We start from the raw sequence: 21083 nt of genomic DNA, 5'->3' as shown, positions 1-21083 counted from the left end.
GTGTGATTTAGCCCCAGAAACACAGCATCAATGTTGGTCAATTTAGATCGATTTGAAATAGAATAAAATAGATTAAAATCAACCTTTAGTAAACATACCTCTTGATCTCTATCTGTTAGGATCCACGGGTAGCGGATCATATTGGTGGCAGATCCCAGCTATAGTTGACTGGGACACTGCATTATATCTATTCCAAGTTCCGGCTGTTGCAGGTAGCTGGATATTCTGTCTTGTCTGTGTAAAGCTCATAGCCTGTAATTCCTGCCTGTTTGTGTGCAGATCTCAGGTGCTCACTAATTAATCATCTGTCTCTGTGCAGAGCTCAGGTACACACTAGCCTGTGATTAGTAAAAGCTTTCTGCAGGAAATGGCTCTGATTGGATCCTGCATCTCTTAAGTTTCAGCCAGCCCTGTACTCAGGGCCGTTTATATTATCTGATATCCAGAGAATGTTTGTTCTGTGCTAAGAAGTCTGAATCTATGCCTGTCTTACCCTGTCCCACAGTTTCTGTATGCGGATTCATTCTTCCAGTGTCCTGCACCTGTCTGTCTGTTTAGTATTAGCCTGTGAATCATACCCTGCTGCTGCTTGTGACATTTTCATACCAGAGTCCTGTCAAGCTGTGTCAGTCTGCTTCCTGCCTGTGTTCCTGTCGTGCCAGAGTTCACCTGTCTGCCATATTGTTCCAGACGCACCTCGGCCTGCAAGGCCGCATCACGACCTGAACAACTATAGGCTCTCAAGCAGCATCTCGGCTGTCATAGCCGCATCACGGCCTGCAAAACTGCATCATAGCCTGCATTCATCTCGGCTCTCAAGCTGCATCTCGACTGTCATAGCCGCACCTTAGTCCGCAAGGCCACATCACAGCCTGTACATCAATTGGCTCTCAATCCGCATCTCAGCTGTCATAGCCACACCTCGGCCCGCAAGGCCGCATCACAGCTTGAACATCTATTAGCTTTCCAGCCACACTTCGGCTCTCAAAGCCGCACCTTGGCCCTCAAGGCCTCTCCGTGTTGTTTCTGTCATACCTTGGCACTCAAGGTAGCATCTTGTAAATAGTCCTTGTTTGTCTTTTTGTATGTATGGTTTATGTCTGTTATTGGCCTGTCTTGTCCTTGTCCGTTATCTTGCCTGTTTAGTCTATGTTTCTTATTTCCAAGTCCTGTCTGGTCTAGTCATGTCTAAATCCTGCAATATCACAGTTCAGGTCACTCCTGCTGTGCAGTCTGTATTGTTTGCCACCTTACTCCTTATCTAAACAACCCAGCTGCACCATAGTCCTTAGACATTCCTGAGATCTTGTCATCTATCGCTGCTTGAGTACTGAGTTCTTATTATCAGTTCTTGTACCATTCACCCGCAGTCACACTCCAGTTAGTACCAGTAGTGGAAGGACTGCCACTCCTTATTCCTGTCGTGTTCTTGGTCAGCAGTTCTGTGGTCTCACGTCAGTTGTGTAAGCCTCAACTGCTGGAGGCATAAATATAAGTACATGTAAATAAATCACTAAGGGAACAGTGGGTGGCTGTTATTGGTGGAAGATCCTCTCCCTGGCTCTAGAGGTCTTACACAACCGTGCGAGACACCGTAACACTATCTGGCCGAGTTAATGGACTTGTTTTCAGCAGTTAGTGACCGCAGTTTTAGTTCAGCAAGTTTAGTATTTAGAATAATTATAACTCATTTACTGCATTAAAACAACACACTTGATATAGGTTTTAGTGTGGTCACCCAGTTTCTCAAGAAATGAACATGACTCCATATAACAGTGCATAGTGATATAAGACTCTAACATTAAACCAGACATCAATTCTCAATAACCTAAGTAGGCCTTTATTCATTTATTACATTTTATTTTCATATGTTACAATTATTAATCAAATACGACTTTAATTAACTCTTCAATAATGTGGCATTGTTACTGTTGTATTACCTTCATCATCGGGTCATAAGCACTGGGGATGAGTTTATGGAGCCAAGAGGGCAGTAACCTGAAAAAGTTTGGCAAACACTGCCTTAGAATAGGATATAAGCACCCTAGGTAAAGTTTAACAATTTTATACTAATTGAGAGCTATGGAGACGATACACTAAAAGGATGATGCAAATGAATAATATCTGATTCAGATAATTTGCTGGTGGTTATATAATATATATTCTAGAGTACACTATGTGTTCCTTACTATATTGCCACCAGTGGTTGGCATAGCCTAGTGCTGGTCTATGGGACACTACACTTTTCACCCTCACCATATTGCGGATATAACCCTGGGGGTAGGGGTGGGGATGGGGCACTTTTTTTCATTTATTTATTTACAATATAATTTCAAGGCTCGTGGTGATGACCACTATTAGCACTACTCTTTCCCCAGGAATAGAGCAGCTGCAACAGATACAGTAGGTGTACCTTCAACTGCTCTCACCTCTACATAGTACCTAAGGGATACTGAACCTTATTCAGAGGCGGCCGTACGGTTTACGACCGCACGGCCGCCTCAATGTTTTGCCAGTGCGCATGCACACAAGGGAGCCGGCTCCCTCGTGCGCATGTGTGAGACCCGCTACGACCGACAGCGCCGGTCGTAGCGGGTCTCTTTCCAAAGGGGACGAGCTGTTGATTGACAGCTCGCCCCGTTTGGAAGGCTGGCCGGGGGGGTGGCAGCCCAAACGGAGGCGTTCCCATGGGAACGCCTGCCGTTTGGGGGAGGCCCCACTGACATCACTAGTGATGTCAGTGGAGAGCTTCCGGCTCTGACAGAGCCAGAAGCTCTCCGGGGCTTACGACAAGTGAGACCCTACCCTAGGGTCTCGTCGTAAGCCCCGATGGTCGCGATGGTCTCTGACCATCGCGACCATCACCCGAGCGGTCGTTAGAGCTGTGTTAACCCACAGCCTAACGACTGCAACAGAGGCGGGCAGTCAGGATGCAAGTGGTCGCCCAGTTTCTGAGCGACCGCTTGCATCCTCCGACCGCCTCTGAATGAGGCCCACTGTACTTTAGTTATGCTAGCCCATTTCCCACATACCTTAAATAAACGTATGCTTTTTTTTTATTGCACATGTGCAGCAATGCAAATCACATTCTCCGCATAGAAATTGGTGTTATGCCTTACATCAACCCCTCTTTACTGTACCATGAGACTAAAGTAATAGTTAAAGGATGATTCTATTGGCCCGTATTCAATTATCCGCGATAAGTCAGTTTCTGCTGAAAAGTAACTGAGAATATTAAAATGAACCTCTATATACCCCTGCCTGTACCTTCTAAAACCCTTCCTATAAACCTCTAAGGATGACGCTAATTTGCATACGCAGTCATACAGTAAATAAAGACTTAGGCATGGAATCTGTGGTTCCAAAGCACAAGTATTATTCAAGTAAAAGTACAGTCAGTTACACGCTATGAACTGTGTACAATAAGCGCAAATAAATCATAAAGTCACAAGGTACAGTTGATAATACAATGAGAGACACAGACAGAGAGACAGAGAGAGAGAGACAGAGAGACACAGAGAGAGAGAGACACACACAGCGAGAGAGAGTGACACAATTTAGGCGCAAAAGGAAATTATACAGACCCCAGACGCGTGCACTCTGGGACCAGATACCGGCATCAAGATTGAGACCTCCGCCGACAGCATAACAGGAACACTGCAGACTGGCATCTTATTTCAGAGCACTCACGTATATACCCGTACTGGGATAAGCAATACAATAGAATACGTTGGCAGGTTCTCATTGGTTCCTATTCTTGCTTCTTCCGTTACGGTACAATTCATAGGTCAGTGCAAAGACACAACCCAGCCTCCAACAACCTGATTGTGTCCACTTTCCCGCTGCATAATAAATCTAGTCTAAACTATGGCATACAACACTTCAAGAAGTTATTCTCTCTAACATTCATATTTCATAGCCGCATGTTCTGATCTTCTCACTGATGCCACCGGAACGCTGTTGAAACAGAGTAGATCAGTACGGCACCAAACACAGTCCAATTGTCATTTACTAAGCCATAGTTACAGAAAACATTCATTTCTTTATATACTGACATTGCGTTTAAACCAAGTAATAATTATCCTTTTTGTGTTACGGGACCATTGCTTTTAAATGTATGCATGCGGGGAGAAACAGCACTGAATTGCGTTGTGTGTCTGAGGGTCGGTGGGGCACTCAGCGAGCAGCACTAAGCTGGAAGGGCATCTATATGTGTGTGTGGCCATGCCAGTATGATTTTGGGAAGGATCACTAAAAAGCTGACTGTGTTCTGTTTAACATTGTGTGTATGAGTTGCAGGGAATTTTGCTACTTTTCAAATATAAGTCTGTGTGTGATATTATACACGTAATTCCAGGCATGATGGGCCATATGCACACACATACATACATATATATATATATATAATATATATACACACATAAGCACACATGTATTTTTCTGATGTTTTTAAACTGCAATTGCAAAATGTGTTTATACAGTGAATTTAGTTCTCATACAGGGTGGAGGCTCCAGCAGTGCAGTCGGAGCCTCGCTCTTTATTCTGCTTGTTTTGGTTGTGGGGATGGACTCAATTGTGTAGCTCCATAGCTAGGCTACATTACAATTGCCACAGCTCATATATTCTTATGTAAAAATGCTCATAGCACCACGGTATATTGTGTTGTGTTATGGTATAGGGATTTTCTCCAGGATGGGCTTTGTATAGGATTCCAAATGCTAATAAGTTAGTGTTTATGTGTTAAACACTGTCTGCATGCGTTTGTGGGAAGGCTGACTATCTATTTTTTTTACAAAATAGTGCTGTGAGATTTTATCATGTTGGGAAGTCATTTTTATTTGCAACTTTGCGTGCTGAATAGCTAAATTGCGACTTTTTTTAGCAATATGGTGCTTTCCCAGAGCGGAAACTCAATGCAATGGGACCTGCAAAAAAGATTCGCCTATGAAATAGGTGTTGAGAAAACTCAATTGGGGTCTTGGGGTGCAAAGCTGCGGAAACCCCCCTGGACCCCTGGGATAGTCCCCCAAAGGTAAACTGCATCAAAAAAAGTAAAAAAAAAAAAAAGTCTATAAGTCACCCCAAAAAAGTACTTTTGATTTGGGGGTGAAAAAGTCCAAAGTTGGGGGACAAACTTAAAAACTAGCAAAATAGACTCCAGGGGGCCCCAAAGAATGGCCCAGATGTTTTTAAGTTTGCAGGTGCTTGCGGCAGGTGGTTTTTTAAGGATTTTTAAAACTTCACTTTAGCAACTTAAAAATATGCTAACACCCATTTTCAGGTACCCCATATTTGCTGGGACTACTTATTTTGAGCCTAAAAAAATTGAAAAATGCTATTCTTCACCAAAGATACGAATTAGCACCTATTGAGAACATTTAAGTATCCCAACTACCTTCATCAGGCTATTCGGGGGGCATCTACAGTAATCCCCAATGTCAGTGCATCTTTTGGGGGGTCTCAAGCTGTTTTCCCCAAATCTGACAGGACTTTTCGCATGTTCCAGTTTCGCCGGCTCACGTTTTCGCTGATTTCTAATTGAATACAGGGAAAAGCGGGCACGCGCGCGATACTTTTCCTCATGCACTGCATGGCGAAAAGCCCCATACCTTATGCAAAAAGTACGGGGCTTTTCGCCTGGAATTGAATATGGCCCTCTGAGTCAGACGTAAGTGGGTTTGAGGACCCATATACCGTATTTCAGTATGCTGCACATGTGCCATAGAAAGAAATCGACTGCCTGTGTGCCTGATTTGGTGCTTGCTCAAAGATGGGAGGTATATATGGACCACTCTTTCATTAAAATGGGCACTTATGGGCAGTAACTGGGTGGCGACCATGTGGGCACACAGATCTGTTCCATCAAGTGGGTGTGTAAGAAACCTTCAATAGTGTGTGGACGGAGAGGGGATGCCTGTTTAACACAAATCTCTTGTACCCAGCATGGAGTGGGTGCAGGTCCAGATACTAATGCTGATGATTGTGGCTGCAGACGGAATAACAGTGGGCAGGACAGCATTCTGCATACAGACGCATGGGATTCTTGCCTTAGCATAAGCTGGTAAGTACTGTAGGCTGCTGCAGCCGCCATACAAAAATGTGTCTGCACTTTATTTAGCATGACCCCAGGCATTTGTTCTGAAGGAACATCTGTGGATCCCATTAGTAGTAGCATTCTGGCTTTGAATATTTGCAAATTGCAATCCTGCTTTCCTGAAAATAATCTGCAAATCATTGAAAAATATCTTTACAGATTGGTGGATTGAGGATTCTTTGAAAAAAAGGCACTAACGGCAAGACTGAGGTTGTGTAACTGTACCTAAAGAAAGGAGGGTTTCATTGGAGTATCTACATAGTCAGGTAATATTAACCAGTACAGGTTGAGTCTCCCATATCCAAATATTCCGAAATACGGAATATTTTTAGCATGACTGAGAAAGTGAAACCTTTGCTTTCTGATGGTTCAATGTACACAAACTTTGTTTAAAGCACACATTTATTAAAATACAGTATAAAATAACCTTCAGGCTCTGTGTATCAGGTGTATATGAAACATAAATGAATTTCATGTATGTACACAAATCTTTTTTTATGCACAAAATTATTAAAAATATTGTACAAAATGATTTGCAGGCTGTGTGTATAGGGTGTATATAACACATAAAGCCAATATGTGTTTAGATTTGGGTCCCATTCTCAAGATATCTCATTATGGTATGCAATTATTCCAAAATACGGAATATTCCGATATCCAAAATACCCCTGGTCCCAAGCATTTTGGATATGGGAGACTCAACCTATATATGATTTGGGTATGTGACTGTGATTATTGCAAATTAACTTTATTCTCATGTATTAGGTTTATCCTGAGATTACTTTTTTCTCTTAGTCCAAATCCAATATAATAAACATCAATTATTTGTATTGTGATTTACGACTGTAAAATGTTACTGGGGAAATGTGAGCTGTCACATTTGTTTGTCGATTGTATTACTGTACTGCGCTATATACTAAAACACACATCCATGGATGGCTTGGAAGAGCAGACTTACAAAATCTCATGACATACCTCATGGTAACTTCAAATATATGCCAAATGCTGCATAAGGGAGAAAATATGTAACACCCATTAGGACAAACTGAACCGCAACACAAGATGGCATAGAAAAAGAGTGTACTTATATATTCCTTATCAGGTTGGCCTACAGTGTGTATGTGTAGGTGGGGAAGTTAAAACAATGAAATAGACGGAATACATACGGGAGAGTGACAGTCGGGATGCAGCAGAAGACCGACAGCAGCATCCTGATCGATGCTCAGAAACCCGACATGGGCTCTGTAAGTATCCTAACCCTCCCTTTCCTGCATCCTAACTCTAACCTTCCCCCCCCCGCAGCCTATCCCTAACCCTCCCCGTTAGTGCTTAAAGCTAGCCCTCCCCCCTTGATACCTAAACCTAACTCTCTCCCCTTGCCTACCCTCCCGATCTGGTCGGGAGCCTCTCGAATATCGGGTGCCGCTCCTGTCCCCCTGGAAAGGCAGGCAAGCCTCCCGGCTGCCGCCTCCCCCCCAACTACAGCTTGAAACCCCCACAGCGAGGGGGGCCCGATGACGCGATTCACGCTAAATTGCGTCATCTTGGCTCCGCCCCCTGCTTCACATTGCCTTTTTTTCAGGTCCCCATGTGCATTCAGCTCCCTGGAGAAAAAGGGATATATGGTCTAATTTGCAGAGGCTCAGTGTGTTGTGTGCAACCAAAGAGGAACTGTAATTGCAGCAGAAATCTGGTGCCAACAACTGTATATTTTAGATATGGAAGAGTGTTGTGAAATGGCAACTTCTGAATCCAATCAGTATATGGAGCTACGGCATACAAGACACCTACAGTATACCATTGTACAGAAGCTTTTAGATGGCATGGCAACAGGGATGTCCGTGAACAATCCTGAAAGACTAGAGTGTGAGAGTTGCATGAAAGGCAAGCAAACACATTACACCTTTCCCAAATCAACTTCTAGAGCTAAAACATTGTTGGAATTAGTGCATATATAAACATATATGGACCAAAGGAAGTGGAATCCATGGGGTATATTTAGTGTAGGTTTTTAAAAGTGGAGATGTTGCCCATAGCAACCAATCATATTCTACTTTATATTTTTCTAGCACCTTATAGAAGATAATAGCTAGAATCTGATTGGTTTTTGTGAGCAACATCTCCACTTCTAAAACCCCGCACATTAGTTAATACACACCCATGAGTGGGAATACTTCATGCTGCTCATTAATGATGCTATGAGGATGACACACGTTTACTTTCTGAGGAACAAAAGACTGAAACCATAGATTCAAGTGATCAACCACAGAGCTGGAGTTCTGTTAGGAGCAACAAAGGAGAGCCTCCTAGAAAATACAGCAAGGAATTTGCAAACTTTGGCCCTGATTCAGAGCCGCTCGCTGCTGACGGCCCCTTGCAGCTCACAGGGCTTGTGGGCGTGTTTTTTTCTTTGTCTCCTGCCGCTTGCAAAGCTGTGGGTGACCACCCACAGCTTGTGCGAGAGGCCAGGAGATCATCGCGATAATCGCGACCATCGGCCTTGCAACGAGACCCTGGGGTAGGGTCTAGCTGCTGCAAGGCAGAGTGGACTTCCTGCTCTAATAGAGCAGGAAGTCCACTACTGACATCAATAGTGATGTCAGTTGGGCCGCTCAACAAATGCAAGACATTCCTAAGAGAACGCCTGCGTTTGTGCAGCCACCCCCCCTACCCGCCCACAAAACGGGGCGAGCTGTCACCATCGACAGCCGCCCAGTTTTGTTTGCGAGCCCCGTAGCGATTGAACTTCAGTCACTCAGCGGGGCTCGCAGACACTCACGCCAGATGCAGCGCATGCGCAGTGCGCAATCATCGATCCGCTTGCAAGCAGCTCTGAATGAGCTCCTTTGTCTGCTGTGAACCTCAAAACCTCCAAAAATCTAAATCAAGTAGCAACTGGCAAGAGTGGATTCAGCTATAGATAAACAAAGCTTATAACAGTTTAGACTTCAAGTGGAAAGACAAAAAACTATTCATACTTGTCTATGTAGGTGATCTTCTACTAGATTGGCAAGAGAACAAATAGCAAATCAAGCTGTTACTAAGTGACAGATTAAAGTTCAAAGACCTTGGGCATGTGCACCAATTGCTAGGTCTGAGGATCATACAAAACCTACAGTAAGTGCTGGGACTGTTATTATAGATCAACAAGGCTACATTGAAACTATCCTTACCAACTTTGGAATTACAGATGATAAATCTATCAACACACCCATCAACAAAAGCATGAAAACCTCAAAAGCTATGTGTCCAACATCAGAAGCAGAATTTAAGGAGATGAGAAAAATTCCTTATCAGAGTTGTTTTGGAACTTTCATGTATGCGTTGATCGTTGGCACATGACCAGACATAACCCACAGAGTCAGCCATGTAGGCCAATTTGCAAACACTCCAGGTAAAAGAAGGCCATCAAACACATCATTAGATACCCAAGGGGAACAAGTTCCTCAAGACTAAAGTACGAGAGAACTAAAACTTTAGAGCTACAAGCATTCTGGGGTGCGAATTGGGGAGCAGATGAAGACAACAGGTGATCCTACACTAGGTCTCGGTTTGCTATGGAAGGTTCAGCCATCAGCTGGGCAAGTAGAAAACAGCCAACAGTTGCCTTATCTACTACCAAGGCAGATTACATTACTTTTATAGAAACAGCCAAAGCGTCATTATGGCTACAAGAGACAATAGGCCTAATTCAGAGGTGGATGCTATGCTGATGTTTGCGAAGTTGGTCGATATTTTTTGTACTGCACATGCATCTGAGTCACACTGTGCATGCATTGTGATGGTTTACCGATGGCAGCTGCAGTGAATGTTTGGGTGCAGAGTGAATGACAGTCAGGGGTATATTTACTAAAGTGAGAGTTTTTAGAAGTGGAGATGTTACCCATAGCAAGCAATCAGGTTCTACTTAACATTTAACTATAACCTTCTAGAAGATAATAGCCAGAATCTTATTGGTTGCTATGGGCAACATCTCCACTTCTAAAAACTCAAATTTAGTAAATATACTCCTTTGTATCCCATTTCAAGCTAGTTTGGCCAGCAATTAAATTTTAGTGTGCATTTATGGGAGGTAACAGGCAGTAGCGTCACTAAGGGGGTGCGGGGTTGTGGCCCGGACTGGATGTCACCATCTGAGGAGTTGACACCAAAATAACAGATCAGCTTGAATTGTGTCACTGAGTAGCGCTGCAGTAGTGCTGATGGATGATGCGTGCATGTGCACATCATCCACACTCCCCTGTGTCCGGAGAGGCTGGGGGCTGCCCAGCAGCTACCAGAAAGCTGGGCAAGCCCTCAACTTGACAAGAATGGGAGCTCAACACACGGTCATGCCCCCAAAATGGCGAGGATTAACTCAGTATTGCAACTGGGTGTCACCACCAGCAGTGATGCCACTGGTAACAGGGGGTGGCTAGTCAAAAGCCAGCGACTGGATCTTTCTACGCTGTTATACCGGCCTTGGTGACTTAGTTCTAACAGACATTCTGAGCAGCCATAGAGTTGCTCAGAAGTATGATGGTGCGACCAATGGTACATCTCTGTACATAAGGGGCCAATTAGAGACAGCAGTAATGGCATTAGCATGAATTCTCACTACCACTGTGTACAAAGACGCAATTGGAAAAACTCTGAATCAGTGTGAGCTAGGTATGTTTAGCTTAGATGAAACCATCAACATTGCATGTGACAACAGAGGTGCAATAGTCTTATCTTTCAGTACTAAGCACCATAGTAGATCCAAACATATTGCTATAAGACACCATTTCAGAGAGCTGATAGATAATGCCTCACTCAGAGTGTTTCATCTAACCAGTGAAGAAAATGTCACTGGCATGTTAACAAAAGGTCTGATCAGGGCCGCAATAAGGGGGCACATGACCCGGGTGTCCGCTTGAGGGGTTCCCGGGGAGAGCCTACTGGGAGGCTAGGTTGTTGCTCTTGTGAGTTTGGAGTGCCATCCCGGCCTTGAGAGTCGCAAGCCAAGCCCGGTCAAAAGCCAATCAGTGCTCACGGACCAGCATCCAATCATCAGAGGCTGCCGGTCCGTGAGCTCCAATTGGTTCATGAGCGGCGCCACATTATGATGGCAGTACTGACCGTTACCCAGCATGTGGCAACCCCACCCCATTCCACCCCGAGCTCACCCTTCACACAGCCCTAGCAGGTAAGAGAAGGGAGATGGGGCCTTACTGTGGCATAATGTGTAAGGGGCCTTACTGTGACAAAATGTGTAAGGGGCATTACTGTGGCATAATGTATATGGGGCATTACTGTAGCATAATGTATATGGGGCATTACTGTGGCATAAATGTATAAGGGGCATTACTGTGGTTTAATGAATAAGGGGCATTTCTGTGGCATAATGTGTTGTAAGGGGCATTACTGTGTCACAAAACTGCACACCCTTTTCGTCCTCTATGGGGTTTTTTGGGGGGAGGGCGCCATATTATGGCCTTGCCCCGGGTGACAAAAATCCTAGTTTCGGCCCTGGTCTGATGTAACATATACTGAATGTTTTCTTCTAGAAATACAGACTGGAATACTGTACTGTGCTGATGCAATTTGTTATGTCATGTTTGCATAACCCTCATGTTTTTGGTTGCAGGTGAGACATCCTAGATGGACTAGAGACAGCCTTGAGCGAGGAAGGGGGTTTTAGAAGCGCACTCCATGCTGCCTTTGTTTATCATGAACTTCCGGCAGGCACTTGCTCCCAGTGGCTCTCCATGAAGGCGCAACCTCCGACTTCTGCACATGCACAATTCCCTGCCACTTTGTTTCCTATGTCCAGCATATACGGACATACACTGAGTTTCTCCAACCACAGAGAGAACCCATCCACAATATATCTCAACCGCTGGGTGCATATACATACTGTAATACCACCACTGATTACATACCCAATGCACCACAACACCAAGTATAAATCTGATACTCCTGGCTGCAACCTGTACCTGCTGTTAATCCTGTCTACCTGATTAATAAACCACCCTCTGGTGAAGTTATCTGCACATGTACACGCACATACTTACACACTAGGGTTACATTTTGTTAGGAGCCAATGTGGAATTTCGGAGGAAACAAATGCAAGCACAATGAGACTATACAAACTGCACACCGTCAGGGCTGTAGTGGGAATCGAACCCACAACTTCAGTGCTGTGAGGCAGTAATGCTAACCATTTTGTATATACAGCAATCATCTCATTACAAATACAGATGGACAAAGTCTAAGACAAATCGGAATCGTATGTTATTGGCCAAGTATAACAATACAAGTAATTCATTTTGGCAACTACAGTACGTCTCATAAAAAACAAATAAAAACAACCATGACATACACAGACAAAACAGCAGTCATATAGTTATATAGTTATAATAATTATATACATCACAGATACATAGGACCTCCTATTCCCTAAACTAGCCCTTGATTATTCAACAGCATAACTGCCTGTGGAAAAAAGCTGTTTAAGTGCCTAGCAGTTTTAGCCCGGCGCAGTCTATAATGCCTACCTGACGAAAGGCAATCAAATAATTCATAACCAGGGTGCGTTTGATCCAACACAATATTTGTTTCTCACCTACCAGTCCTAGTTAGATATAGTAAATTACATTAAATTACACTACAATACAAGATGGCTTTGAAAAATTGTGCTGCAGTACATATTCCTTATGTGGTTGGCCTTCACAATATAGGGCCTGATTCAGAGGTGAACACAGATGTAATATTGGTGTGTGCAGTATTGCCAGAATGGACGTTGGACAGTAAATAATTATGTCAGGGTACAAATACTGAAGGGGATCTAACCACTTCCACTGCACAATAGCTACACCCCATGCATTTTGGTTACTCAAAAGCAGGGGGTGGCCGGCTGTACCTGAGGATTGCACTTCAACTGCCTGGAGAAGGGGGAGTGGATACTGGGGGAGGTGTGGCTGCAGTAGGGGTGGACAGCGGAAGCCCGGCATCAAATAGTTGCCAGGATTCCGACATCAAATCAACAACAACATCTCGAGATGCGGACTGCCCTTTGTAATGTATTTGCAGTGCCGGCTCCCTCACTGTGTCAGGAGACGAGTGCTGCACATAATGGTACCGTGCAGCACCCGGCTCCTGTCACTGAGAGGGAGTCGGCACTTTGGTGTCACCCCTCCGCTGATGACACCCGGGTGTGGTCCGAACCGCCCACACTCCCCTTCTGACGCCACTGAGCCTAGGTCAGGCTGCAGGAAGATTGTCCGTTCACTGTGGCTGGGGAATGAGGAGGAAACTGGGGAGGAAGCAGAGACAGCAAGTACTGTAGTTATAAAAGTGGCTCAAACCCAGCTGCTTCATTTGCCAGGGATGGCCATAGGCCTCATCGGGAGAATTCCTGTTAAGCTTTCTGCTTTTGAGGCTGATTAATGTATTATTTTCAATAAAAAGCAAAACATAATATACAGTATGTTTTTTCTATTGTTTTACCCTGCGGTGGCCATCGGGCCGGCTCTGGTCCAGCTCCGACATTGGTCTGCTTCCTGGTGCCTGACCGCTCCCCCAGGCTCCAGCCAACTTATTACTTTCTCTGTGTGACACCTGGGGTGTGCTTACATTATACCTCCCAACATTGGTGACTTTGAAAATCAGCCTGCGGTGTGTATGACAGGCAAATTCAGGCAAAATGTTACGATCATTTATAGGACAGCAAATTGTTTTTTCAAAAACTTTCATTTCTACTTCAGGGTCCATAGGGTATCCACAGGATACCTTGGGGTATAGGTGTGACGTCAGTCGCAGGGCACCAAAGAGTTAAGCTTTCAGCCTCCGAGGATGCACTAGGTCCCCCTCCTATACCCCGCCCCCGGGCCAAGGCACCTCAGTTTAGTTTGGTGCCCGGCCGGAGTCGGGTGCACCTGTTGGAGTGGGGGCTAGAAGAGCCCCTGAAGCTTATTCTTCATGCAGCTGTGGCTGCACAACTGGATGTACAGCATGGACAGTCAGTCCTGACGTCCATGCTGTCTTCCCTACACCCCGCCGGTACCAGAACGCCGGTACTGATCCGGGGATGCTGGTGGGCGTCTGGGGTCACAGCTAGCGGTGACCCCAGATGCTCCGGACCATGGCCGGATTCAAGGGGGACAGAGGTAAGCAGCGGGGTCCCGCGGTGGGTCCCCGCTGATCACATGGTCCTAAGTCCCCAGGCAGGGGGCTCCCTGGGGACTGGCTGCAGCGTGGAGCCAGGCGACCAACCTGCGCTTCCACTACCCCCTGGGACAGCGGACCGCAGCAGAGCGGTAGCGCTGCGGCGTCCCAGGGGTTAAATGCATGCCAGGGGAGCGCGCCTTCCCTGTCTCACAGCCGGCGCCTCCCCCGCTGCACACAGCCCTCTCTGCATGCTGCCGACTGGTCCTGTGGCAGCGCTCCTCCCCCAGGCCAGCCTCCTCTCTGCTCCTCGGCGGCCATCTTCTCCAGAACGCATGGTGAACGCTGCTGGAAGCGCTGGACGGAAGCATCGTGGTCTGGGTCCCCCCGCATACCTCTCCTCCGCTGTGGTCAGGTCTGTGTATGCAGCGCTGTGTCCTACCAGGCCCTGTGTCTGTGTAGTTGAGTGATCAGCGCTGTTAGTGCAGGAATTGTTATTTCTCTGCATTGTATGTGACTGTGCTAGCGCTGCTGCCTGTAATCTTTTCTTCATCTAAACTGTCAGCTTTATTACTGTCCCTGTTCTTTCTGCTAAAGCCCTTGCGGTGCGGTGCTGCAGGGTGGTCTCTCGCCTATTTAATACTTAATTGGTGAGAGAGGTCACATACGTGGTGCCATCATGTCTGAAAGTGATTTTCCCCTCCGGCTACAGTGTACCACGTGCAAAGTACCGTTAGCGGAGGGGGAGGGTAGCGCGGAGGGCCTTTGCCGGCAGTGTTTGTCCATGGCGCGGCCTATTACGGTTACAGCACCGGTACAGGAGCCGCCCTGGGCTTGTTTCGCTCAGGCGTTAACAGCTTTAGTGGGCCAGTTAGCTCCGCAGCCCGCGTTTACTCCGATGGGTTTGTCCCAGCAGTCTGTGGTGTCGTCACCCATGCAGGGGTTCCCACGACAATTGGTGGTACCCCACAGTCTCCCTATTTCCCAGCTCCCGGGTTCTCAGGAGCCAGCGTGGGTTAACTCCCTGACGAGTTCTGTACAGCACTTGTCGGATGTGTTGCAAGGGGAGTCTGTGATGCGGTCTCATAAAAGGCCGGTGGCGTCTCTGTCCGCTCCTTATGAGGATGACGAAGGGACGTCTGATGATGGGGAGATTCTAGATCCTTACGATCAGGAACCTCTCCATACTAAGGACGCTGATGCTAAGTCCAAAGTATATATTCCTGGACTTATTCGGGCGGTCCGCACAGCCTTGGTGATTGAGGACGAAGTTCCCCCAGCGGCTAAATCTAAGTATGCCTTTTTCAAAGATGTGAAGGGCGATGCCACAGTCTTTCCTCTTTCGGGTCAGTTGGTGGACCATTTAGAGGAGGCGTGGAAACAACCTGGCAAAAGATACCAGCCGCAGAGACGCCTGGCGGTGGCTTATCCGTTCGCGGATAATTATTTTGCGAAGTGGGAATCCCCTCCACAGGTGGATTCTCACGTGACCCGTCTTGTCCGTAGTGCCACATTGCCGATGCCATCCATGTCCTCCCTTAAGGATGCTACGGACCGCAAGGTAGAAATCTGCCTGAAGTCCGCTTATTCCCTTGCAGGGGGGGCAGCACGGCCGGCTATGGCCATTTGCTGGGTTGCCAGAGCGATGGAGCGCTGGGCGGATTCATTAGAGGCTTCTTTTGAATCCGACTGTCCGGCCGATCAGGCGGAGTTGATTGGCAATCTCCGTGATTCGGCCACCTACATCAACGAGGCGGCTCTAGACATTAGTACTCTGGTGTCTAGAATTTCTTCAGCAGCGGTAGCTGCTCGTCGCACCTTGTGGCTGCGATCCTGGAAGGCGGACGCAGATTCCAAGAAAGGTCTGGAAGCGTTGCCGTTTACCGGAGAAGTTCTCTTCGGTCCGGATCTGGATAAGATTGTGGCCACGCTGGCGGCAGCCAAATCTGCCTGTCTCCCGTCGGCCGCTGCTCCTTCTGGTTCGGGACCATCGTCCTTTCGGTCATCTAGGGCCCAGGGCAGGCCCAAACCACAGTCGTTTCCTCGACAGGCTGGCCCTAAGAAATCGGTCAAGCCCCGGAATCAGGCATGGAGTACCAGACGTCCGGCCCCCAAGCCAGATGACAAGCCTGCGGCCTGACGGTCCGGGCCTCCCTTTGGGGGATCCCAGGGTGGGAGGCCGCCTGCTACAGTTCGCCCAGTGTTGGTCGACCACTACGACAGACACTTGGGTTCTGGAGGTGGTTTCTCACGGATACGCCCTCTCCTTCCGGCACAGACCCCCGGCTCGCTTCTTCACCACGGGTCTCCCATCAGACCGGAACAAGGCTACGGAGCTGCGGAAGGTATTGCACACTATGCTCCAGGCTGGAGTTATAGTGGCGGTTCCATTCTCCCAGAGGGGCCAGGGTTTCTATTCAAATCTATTTTTGGTACAGAAACCCAATGGGTCATATCGTCCGATTCTCAACCTCAAAGCACTCAACAAGTCTTTGCGGGTCCCGAAGTTTTGGATGGAGACCCTACGGTCCATCATTCTGGCGCTGGAACCTGGGGACTACTTGGTATCATTGGACATACAGGACGCTTACCTGCATGTCCCTATTCTTTGGCGCCATCAACAGTTCCTCAGGTTCGCAATCAGCAGCGACCACTTCCAGTTTCGGGCATTACCTTTTGGCCTGGCAACAGCACCACGTGTTTTCACCAAGGTGATGGCGGTCATGGCGGCTTCTCTGCGGCTGCAGGGAGTCCGCATGTTGCCGTATTTGGACGACCTGTTATTGGTGGCAGGATCTCCAGAGCTCCTGTTACGCCACTTGGACCTGACCATTGCACTGCTGCAACGGCACGGCTGGCTAATCAGCTGGCAGAAGTCCACTCTAATCCCGTCTCGGAGGATTCTGCATCTTGGAGCCTTATTGGACTCGGGACAGCAAAGGATCTTCGTGACGGAGGACAAGATCTCTGCTTTACAGTCAAGGGTGCGCAGTTGTCTGCACAGCCGCCGGGTGTCCTTACACTCGGCGATGAGGTTACTGGGCTCCATGGTGTCGGTGTTCGACATGGTGGAATACGCCCAGTTTCACTCCAGACCTCTGCAGCACCTGATCCTGTCCAAGTGGAACGGGCTGACTCAGTCTCTGAAGTCCCAGACGATTGTGCTCACCCAGGAGGTTCGCCTGTCCCTTACGTGGTGGTTACAGACGACCCACCTCAACAAGCGACGTCCGTTCTGGGTTCCAAATTGGGTCCTGTTGACAACGGACGCCAGTCTTCGGGGCTGGGGAGCAGTTTCGGGTCCACACTTGTTCCAGGGCAGGTGGACGCCGACAGAAGCGGAGCTTCCAATAAATATCTTGGAACTCCGTGCGGTCTTCAATGCTCTCCAGCAGGCACAGCGGTTTCTCCAGGGTCGCCCGGTGCAGGTCCAGTCGGACAACGCTACCACCGTGGCCTACATAAACAGGCAAGGAGGAACTCGCAGTCGGGCGGCTCTCGTAGAGGTCTCTCGGATCCTGGTTTGGGCGGAGCGCAATCTTCCGGCCATATCAGCGGTCTTCATCCCGGGAGTGCTCAATTGGGAGGCGGACTTTCTAAGTCGCCAGGACGTTCATCCGGGGGAATGGTCCCTGCACCCGGACGTTTTTCAACTACTGGTGGACAGGTGGGGTCTTCCAGAAATCGACCTCATGGCGTCCCGGCACAACAACAAGTTGCCGGTGTACGGGTCTCGCACAAGAGACGAAGGGGCGTCTCTGGTGGATGCTCTGTCCGTCCGGTGGACGTTCCGGTTCGCATACCTGTTCCCTCCGGTCTCCCTTCTTCCACGGGTAATCCGGAAATTCAAACAGGAAGGAGGGACGCTCCTGTTGATAGCTCCCGCGTGGCCCAGACGGCACTGGTTCTCAGACCTTCAGGGTCTGTCCGTGGACATTCCTCTGCGGTTGCCGCTACGACCGGACCTTCTGTCTCAGGGTCCTTGCCTTCACCCGGACCTGACTCGGCTGTCTTTGACGGCGTGGCTGTTGAGACGGCCATGCTGAGGTCCCGGGGGTTTTCCAGCTCTGTGGTGCGTACCATGTTGCGAGCTCGGAAACCGTCTTCCGCGAGGATATACCATCGCGTGTGGCATACGTTCTTCCAGTGGTGTCGACCGAGAGGTTATGCACCGCGGGAGTTTCGTCTGTCTCGGATTCTCGCCTTCCTGCAAGCGGGACTAGATCATGGGCTTCGCCTTGCTTCTTTGAAGGTACAGGTTTCGGCCCTATCTGTCTGGTTTCACCGTAGGATTGCTACAATCCCGGATGTGCGCACCTTTATGCAGGGTGTTCTCCGCATTCAGCCGCCCTTTGTTCCACCTGTGGCGCCTTGGGATTTGGCTGTGGTCCTGAGGGCTCTCCAAGGACCGCCGTTTGAACCACTGGGCTCAGTGGATCTTAAATGGCTAACAGCTAAGACTGTTTTCCTTCTGGCCATTGCTTCGGCCAGACGTGTTTCTGAGTTAGGGGCTCTTTCTTGTAGACCCCCTTTCTTGGTTTTTTATGGGAACAGGGCAGTGCTCCGCACTCGGCCCGAGTTTCTTCCCAAAGTTGTTTCCCAGTTTCATATTAACGAGGAAATAGTTGTTCCGGCCTTTAACTCACCGGGTCTTTCCGTGGGTGAGGCCTCTTTGGATGTTGTGCGGGCCTTAAGGACTTATGTTGACCGCACTTCTTCGTTTAGGAAGTCGGACGCTTTGTTTGTCCTCTTTGGCTTCCGTAAAAAGGGTTGGCCTGCTTCAAAGCAAACTTTGGCAGCCTGGATCCGTATGGCTATTTCTGAAGCTTATCTTCATGAAGGCCTACCGGTCCCTCCTTCTCTGAAGGCTCATTCCACTAGGTCTGTGGGTCCTTCGTGGGCAGCTCGACGTGGTGCCTCGGCAGTTCAGATCTGCAAGGCTGCTACGTGGTCTTCTGTCCATACCTTCGTGAGGTATTACAGGTTTGACACCTTCGCCTCTCAGGATGCTTCCTTCGGGCGGCGGATTCTCCTTTCTGCACAGGAGCGTCCCCACCCTTAAAGGATACTGCTTTGGGACATCCCCAAGGTATCCTGTGGATACCCTATGGACCCTGAAGTAGAAAATATGAGATATGGTAAGAACTTACCCTTGTTATCTCTATTTCTACGAAGTCCATAGGGTTCCACAGGACTCCCGCCCTGTCGCACCTGTGCTGCAGATGGGCTTTGCTCTGGTCACCGGTTTTCCGTCTCCCTCTGGTGAGAATGTGATTCTTGTATGTGTCCAGATCTTTGTTCTCTCTCTTCCTTCTCCTCCTCCGGCCTATGGCTTGGTAACTAACTGAGGTGCCTTGGCCCGGGGGCGGGGTATAGGAGGGGGACCTAGTGCATCCTGGGAGGCTGAAAGCTTAACTCTTTGGTGCCCTGCGACTGACGTCACACCTATACCCCAAGGTATCCTGTGGAACCCTATGGACTTCGTAGAAATAGAGATAACAAGGGTAAGTTCTTACCATATCTCATATTTTTCAACACTAACACGATTCTAATAACATCCCGATATATATGAAAACTACAAATCGTAAGATTTATTTAAATATAAACAGTATTTGTTATACATACTGTACACATACACTTTAATAAGTTACAGCAATTATATTTATATTGTCATCTAAATATGTAAGCTCCATTTTGTTTGAATTATATTTATGCAATGCTTTTTGCGGGATCACTTTGTACTTATTAAATATGTGTTTTTTCTAATCCTCTTATCTCTTACTTTCACTTCTTTTCTTTTCTGTAACCCATCCATAATCCTGCTTGCAATTATATTCAATATTTTATAAAATTGTATTAAGAAAAAAAGAAAATGAAGCATGCATAGTGCTGTGATGTAGCATGCTGGCATCACCAGCACAAAACATTTAATAAGGTGTTGTCTAGTGATGACTTTCCCACTGGACATGTGCCTAGGGGCACCACCAGATTGGGGCGACACTGCAGTCCCCTTGCCCTGCCCCCCCTGCATCAGAGCCACTGATCCTTTTTTTATGTAGCACCAGTGGGTGGAGGGTCACTAGAGGCAATTTACCTGCAGGAGATGTGGGAGAAGTTGGGGCTCCCTGCATAATTGCTGTAATCCATAAGGCAACAGCTTTGGGACCAGCCAAACCCAGCCGTTATGAAGGGGGCAGAGACTGAGCCTGCATGATGTCTATGCAGTGCTGCCTGTCACTCCTGCTGGATGGGTTTGCAGCAATGCCTAACTGCTCAAGACTATGGAGGCTGAGGACCGTTGTGAAATAAGGGATGTGGATGGCCAATATGAACCCTAAAGCCACCTCTAGTGTTGTCCAGACGTAAACAAAAAGATGTTAAAGTACCAATTAAAATGTAAATCTAGTAATAGCAGGTTTTTCAGTTACTGTTAGATGCAGGTTACACTGACTATAGAGCTCACTAATTGAAGCCCATTGTTTCTCTTGAAGCACTTGTTAAAAGTAATACGATATAGAGAGTGGTTCTATTTGCGAGCGGCATGTTGTCAAGGTAAGAATGTGCTTGTGTGTGCAGGGCCGGTGTCACATAGGACAAAACGTTGAACCAAGGCCCCTGTGTCCCTAAATACTGTCTGTAGTGTGGACAAGCATAACCTTGTAAGCATATCCTGATAAGTCATTTGTTTGAACTGTTGAGATAAAGAAATATTAGCACATAATAAAGATGCAGCAATTCCCACTTCATAAAGAAACTATTCTAGCATAAGGACTTTATTACAGCAGATGTATTGATTAGAGTTATACTTTACTAAAGTTAAATTAGAATTTAAAAGATTCTAATGTTATGGTATATTTGATA

Source organism: Taudactylus pleione, unplaced genomic scaffold (assembly GCF_031769625.1).
Source record: "Taudactylus pleione unplaced genomic scaffold, aTauple2 ptg000479l, whole genome shotgun sequence".
Taxonomy (NCBI): domain Eukaryota; kingdom Metazoa; phylum Chordata; class Amphibia; order Anura; family Myobatrachidae; genus Taudactylus; species Taudactylus pleione.
The sequence above is the reverse complement of the archived record's forward strand: the minus strand, read 5'-3'. Positions refer to the sequence as shown.